Consider the following 7,137-nt stretch of genomic DNA (forward strand, 5'->3'; position numbering starts at 1 on the left):
TTTGGCATGTGGCGCTGGATTCATCTCGCCCTGGCACTACTTCATTAGCATCCCGCTAGAGCCCCCAGGTGCTAATGGGAGGCGCTAACCAACTGAATTTCTCCCCCAAAATTTTAAAGAGCCTGCGTCCCAATTCACTCCTTCCTCGGCCTTCCCTGATTCTTACTGGGGTACTGCCCCACAGCCAATGAAGTACTTTTGAAGTGTAGTCACTGTTGTAATATAGGGAAACATGGCAGCCAAATTGCATGCAGCAAGATAATCTCTTTTAGTGATGATGGTTGAGGGATAAATGTTGGCGAGGACCAGGGAGAACTCCCCTGCTCTTCTTCAAATAGTGAAAGAAAGAAAGACTTGCATTTATATAGCGTCTTTCATGACCACCAGATGTCTCAAAGCACTTTACAGCCAATGAAGTACTGTCACTGTTGTAATGTGGGAAACACAGCAAGATCCCACAAACAGCAATGTGATAATGACCAGATAATCTGTTTTTTTTTGTTATGTTATTGTTTTGTTATGGAGAAATATTGGCCAAGACACCAGGGATAACTCCCCTACTCTTCTTCAAAATAGTGCCATGGGAACTTTTAAGTCCACCTGAGAGGGCAGATGCAACCTCAATCTAACAGTTATTGCCCATTTTCATTGCCCTGAGGGCATTGAGTCAACCATGTAATGTGGGACTGGAGTAACATGTCGTCTCAGACCAGGTAAAGGCAGCAGGTTTCCTTGCCTGAAGTACATTAATGATTCAGCAGTTTTTATACAACAATTCAACAACTTCATGGTCACTTTGTCTGGTGCCAGCCCATAAATTACCAGATTTATTGAATTCGACTTCACAACATAGATACATAGATACATAGATGATAGGAGCAGGAGTAGGCCATTCGGCCCTTCGTGCCTGCTCCGCCATTTAATGAGATCATGGCTGATCCTTTAATTCAGTATCCCGTCCCCGCCTTCTCTCCGTAACCCTTAACCCCTTTTGCCCGTAGAAATATATCTAATTCCCTCTTAAATATATTTAATGAGCTGGCATACACTGCCCTCTGTGGCAATGAGTTCCACAGGTTCACCACTCTCTGAGTGAAGAAATTCCCCCTCATCTCTGTCCTAAATGGTTTAGCCCTTATCCTTAAATTATGTCCTCTAGTTCTGTTCTCACCCGCCAAGGGAAACATTCCTTCTGCATCCAGTCTGTCTAGACCTGTCAGAATTTTATACACTTCTATGAGGTCCCCTCTCAATCTTCTAAACTCCAGTGTGTACATCCCTAAACTACATAGTCTCTCCTCATAGGTCATTCCCGCCATTCCTGGTATCAGCCTGGTGAATCGCCGCTGCACCCCCTCCATGGCAAGAACATCCTTCCTCAGATGAGGCGACCAAAACTGTACACAGTACTCGAGGTGTGGTCTCACCAGTGCCCTGTACAGCTGCAGCAAGGTATCCCTGTTCCTGTATTCTAACCCTTTTGCTATGAAGGCCAGCATACCGTTTGCCTTCTTGACCGCCTGTTGCACCTGCATGCTCGCCTTCAGTGACTGGTGTACAAGAACACCCAGGTCTCTCTGTACTTCCCCCTCTCCCAATCTATTGCCATTTAAATAATAATTTGCCCTCCCGTTCCTGCACCCAAGGTGGATAACTTCGCACTTGTCCACATTATAGTGCATCTGCCATTTATCCGCCCAATCGCCCAGTCTGTCCAAATCGCTCTGGAGCTTCCTGGTCTCTTCCTCTGAGCCCACCCCCCCTCCTAGTTTAGTGTCGTCTGCAAATTTGGAAATGCTGCATCCGACTCCCTGATCCAGGTCATTAATGTAAATTGTGAACAGCTGGGGGCCCAGGACAGATCCCTGTGGTACCCCACTTGTTACTGCCTGCCATTCAGAAAATGAGCCGTTTATTCCAACTCTCTGTTTTCTATCTGACAGCCAGTTCCCTATCCACGCCAAAACTTTCCCCTTTATCCCATGAGCCTCAATTTTCCATGCTAATCTTTTATGTGGGACCTTATCGAAGGCCTTTTGGAAGTCCAGGTACACCACATCTACTGGCTCTCCCCCATCTATTCTACCAGTTACTCCCTCAAAAAATTCCAATAGATTAGTCAAGCACGATTTACCCTTTGTAAATCCATGTTGACTCTGTCCTATCCTGTCCCCATTTGCTAAGTGCTCCGCTATTTCATCCTTAATGATGGACTCCAGCATTTTGCCCACAACTGATGTAAGGCTTACAGGTCTGTAATTACCTGCTTTTTCCCTACCCCCCTTTTTGAATAGTGGGGTAACGTTAGCTACCCTCCAATCCATCGGCACTGTTCCCGAGTCTAATGAATTCTGAAAAATCATCCTTAGTGCATCCGCTATCTCTAGGGCCACCTCCTTCAGTACCCTAGGATGCATGTTATCAGGCCCTGGGGATTTGTCCACCTTCAATCCCTTTAGCTTCCTTAACACCATATCCTTAGAGATATTGATTTGCGTCAGTTCCTCCTTTGCCAATGTCCCTATTTTTCCCGATATCCCAGGGAGGTTTTTTGTGTCTTCCTTCGTAAAGACTGACCCAAAGTATGCATTTAGTTGATCTGCCATTTCCTTATTTCCCATTATATATTCCCCCGTATCTGACTGCAATGGACCAACTTTGGTTTTCACCAGTCTTTTCCTTTTGATATACTTATAAAAGCTTTTGGAGTTAGTTTTTATATTTTCCGCCAGCTTGTTTTCGTAAGCTATTTTGCCCCTCTTGATTATGCCCTTTGCCCTCCTTTGCTCTATCTTAAACTGTTCCCAATCTTCCGCTCTGGCGCTTTTTTTGGCTATTTTATACGCCCTATCTTTGGATTTTATGCTGTCTCTAATTTCCCCTGTTATCCACGGTTGAGTCACCTTTTTAGATTTCCTTTTATGCCAGATTGGTATAAACAATTTTTGCAATTTTGTCATTCTATCTTTAAATGTTTGCCATTGTTTATCTACCTCCAGTCCTCCCAGGAACGTTGTCCAATCAGACCTACTCAGTTCCCGTCTCATGGCATCATAATTCCCCTTGTTTAAATTCAGGACCTTAGTCTCTGAGTCAATTTCTTCGCTCTCCATTTCGAGTGAGAAATCGATCATGTTATGATTGCTCTGACCCAAGGGTCCCCGTACAACAAGATTACTGATTAGTCCCTTCTCATTGCACAGTACCCAGTCCAATATAGCCTGTTCCCGAGTTGGTTCCTCGACATATTGATCCAGATAACCATCCCTCAAACACTCAAGGAATTCCTCCTCCTCATTATTTTTACTGATTAGGCTAGTCCAATCTATATGTAAGTTAAAGTCACCTATGATGACAGCTGTGCTCTTATTGCACGCTTCTCTAATTTCCCTCGTGATGCCCTCCCTAACCTCTATTTTACTATTTGGAGGCCTATATACCACTCCTATTAATGTTTTTCGCCCCTCGCTATTTCTTAGCTCCACCCATATAGATTCTGTATTAACTGAGTTAATATCCTTCCTTTCAATTGCATTTATCCCCTCTTTTACTAGCAATGCTACCCCTCCTCCCTTTCTTTTTTGTCGATCCTTCCTAAATACTGAATACCCCTGTATGTTAAGCTCCCAGCCCTGCTCACCCTGCAACCATGTTTCCGTAATCCCAATTAGATCATAATTATTAACCTCTATTTCCACAGCTAATTCATCTACCTTGTTCCTGATGCTTCTCGCATTAAGGTATAAAACCCTCAGGCTTTTTTTATGCTCACAATTTTTATGAATTAGTTTGGCCCTTCGTTTTTTGTTCCTCACCCTGACACACTGATTTTATACGGTGCTAGGGTACAGGAGAGTAATGGTTACTGGACTACAAATCCAAAGTCCTGGATTAATAATTCAGAGAACGTGAGTTCAAATCCCACCATGACAGTTTGAGAACTTGAATTCAGTTTTAAAAAGAAATCTGGAAATAAAAATCTGGTCTCAGTAAAAGTGAGCATGAAACTGTCGGATTGTCGTAAATACACAACTGTTTCTCTAATGTCCTTCAGGGAAGGAAACCTGCCATCCTTACCCAGTCCGGCCTACATATGACTTCAGTCCCACACCAAAATGGCTGACTCTGAGCTGCCCTCTGGAGTGGTCTAACAAGACACTCAGTTGTGTCAAACTGCGAGAAAGAAATTTATCACCTTCTCTGGGCAACTTGCCAGTGACACCCACATCCCGAGAATGAAAAAAACAAATGGTGTGACCCCACGCCCCCGTTGTGGTAAAGTCCGAGCCCAGGACAACTAAAATAGAATTGGCGCTGGTTTCCTGAGTACACCCAGGGTTCCTTGCTGATAGCCTGCACTTAGAGAATCAGCTCCCATCCAACTGTATCTCCATCTCCCAGTGTTATAGAAGACACTCAGTTGTATCAAACCAATACAAAGAAGAAGGCCCAACATTACCTTTTCAGGGATGGACTAGGGATGGGCAATAAATGCTGGCCTTGCCAGCAACACCTACATCCCAAGAATTAATGAAAAAAAACTTCAGAATTGTTATGGCTTGTAATAGAGCCACCTGGTGGACTACTGATGTATATAATAATAAAGCCACGTGCAGTACAGTTTTTACCGGAAGCCATGTTGTGCGGTTGTATATATATGCTGTGCCTCAAGATATAGAATTGGCAATAAGGATGCGATTGCGGATTCCCGAGCTGAAATCTTTGTTGGAGGATAATCCTGCCAACCGACGGAGGGACTGTTAGAGATTCTTCGTTTTGCGGAAAAACTTAAAAATCCGAGGTAAATTTTGAGCACACGTGGCTGAACTGTTGACGTTGCCAGAGTCCAGATGGCCACACCTATGGGAATAATAGGGTTCTTGGGTGAGTTCCATCATGACCGAGAGACTTTCTCTCATATGTGAAGCAGCTAGAAATGTTTTTCAATGCAAATAGTATTGTCGAAGTCCCCAATGATGTAAATCACAACCGGGCGGTTTTAGATATGAAACAGGCTATTTTTTTGACTGAAGCAGGCCCCAGGGTGTATGAAACCCTGAAAAATGTGCTTGTTCCTGCCAAGCCAAAGGACACGCCACTAAAGGAGATCCTAACCAAGTTAGAACAGCACCACAGCCCTGAGCCCCTGGAAATTGCTGAAAGTTATAGTTTTGGAACACGTGATCAATTAAATGATGAGGGTATCAATGAATACATTGTAGTTTTAATAAAGCTATCCATTCACTGTCATTTCAGAAACTTTCAGGACCGAGCTTTGCGTGACCGCTTTGTTTGTTGGTTGAAAAATGAAAGTATCAGAAGTAAATTGTTGCCAACTCCTAACTTGACTTTTGACTTAGCTTGTCAGACAGCCGTCGATGGGTATGGCAGACCGATACTCCCGAGAGTTCCGCACCATTTCCAGTCGTCAGTCAACCGAGGTGAATCGACTGCAGGCTAAAAGTAAAAGGCAGTTTGGCCCCAAGGCCGCAGCAACTGGCCACGGTAACAGTGCATTGAAGTCTTGCTTTCGGTGCCTGGGCCAACACATCGCTCAAAGCTTGTGAAGGTGTGCCGACAGAAGAGTAAACCAACTGGCAATGCTAGAAGTAGAAATCGCCGAACACTACATATCGTTGAAGAGAAGCAGCAGGACGAGAAGTTCCTGGAGATTCACGTCATCAGGACCATGAAGGTATCTAACAAGGATTCGCAAGGTATCGTCATCCAAGGATATGTCACAGGGAGCAGAAGAAAAGAAGAGGAAGAAGAGCCATGGAAATCGACACTGGTGCATTGGTGAGCGTAATACCGGAATTGTGGCGACACGCCACCACTGGACATAATCCGCTCACGGTGGCACAGACAGTCTAAGCAGAAGCCCCCAGCCGGGGGCCCTTTCCTCCAGCAACTTGTTTCCCGCAGGGATAGGCTGCCGGGAGCACTTCCCGTCTGGGAAGTATTTAAGTGGATGCGCGGGCTTTTCTAGTTCCTGTTTGTCATGTGGTTGGAATAAAGCAGTTGAGTTTTCAATAGCTCTGGTCTCGACTCCCACGTTTGCCGCGGTATCTCAACAGAATCAATATATTGCAACAAGTTGTGTGATTATCGACTAGAGAAATCAAAGGTCGAGCTGCGAGGCTACTCAGGAGACCAAATCCCTATAGTAGAAAGTGTCACCATACCAGCGAAATACAAGGATCAGTGTCAGAGCTTGCCTCTCATAGTAGTGGCAGGAGACAAGCCTGCCTTGATAGGTAGAAATTGGTTTGGACCACTGAAGCTGGATTGGAATGAGATTTTTCGTGTGGAAGAGAAATTTGCATCGAAAGATGATGTCATCAAGCCATACCCAAAGGTGTTCAGTGAAACGGGCAGTCCGATCCAAGACATCAAGGTGAGTGTCAGAGTGCAGAAGGATGCAAGACCAGTTTACTGCAAGCCACGGCCCGTACCATACGCACTAAAGGAGAACGTTGAGCAAGAACTCAAAAGACTAGCAACTGAGAACATTATCTCTAAGGTAGATCTGAGTATTTGGGCTATAGCCATTGTTACATAGGATTACATAGGATATATGGCACAGAAACAGGCCATTCGGCCCAACCAGTCCATGCCGGCATTTATGCTCCACACGATCCTCCTCCCGTCTTTCTTCATCTAACTCTATCAGCGTAACCCTCTATTCCCTTTTCCCACATATATTTGTCCAGCCTCCCTTTAAATGCATCTATATGATTCGCTTCAACCACTCCCTGTGGTAGCAAGTTCCACATTCTCATCACTCTTTGGGTAAAGAAGTTTCTTCTGAATTCCCTATTGGATTTCTTGGTGATTATCTTATATTGATGGCCTCTAGTTATGCTCTTCCCCACAAGTGGAAATGTTCTCTCTGTATCCAAACTATCAAAACCTTTCATAATTTTAAGACCTCTATTAGGTCACCCCTCAGCCTTCCTTTTTCAAGAGAAAAGAGACACAGTCTGTTCATCCTTTCCTGATATGTATACCCTTGTTGAGATACCGCAGCAAACGTGGGAGTCGAGACCAGAGCCAGTGAAACAGTACAGCTTTTTATTTCAGCCTCATGGCAAAACAGGAACTGGAAGAGCCCGCGCCTGACTTAAATACTCCCCA

This window comes from Somniosus microcephalus, chromosome 6 (assembly GCF_052327205.1).
Source record: "Somniosus microcephalus isolate GS21.2 chromosome 6, FLI_Smic_1.0, whole genome shotgun sequence".
NCBI lineage: Eukaryota > Metazoa > Chordata > Chondrichthyes > Squaliformes > Somniosidae > Somniosus > Somniosus microcephalus.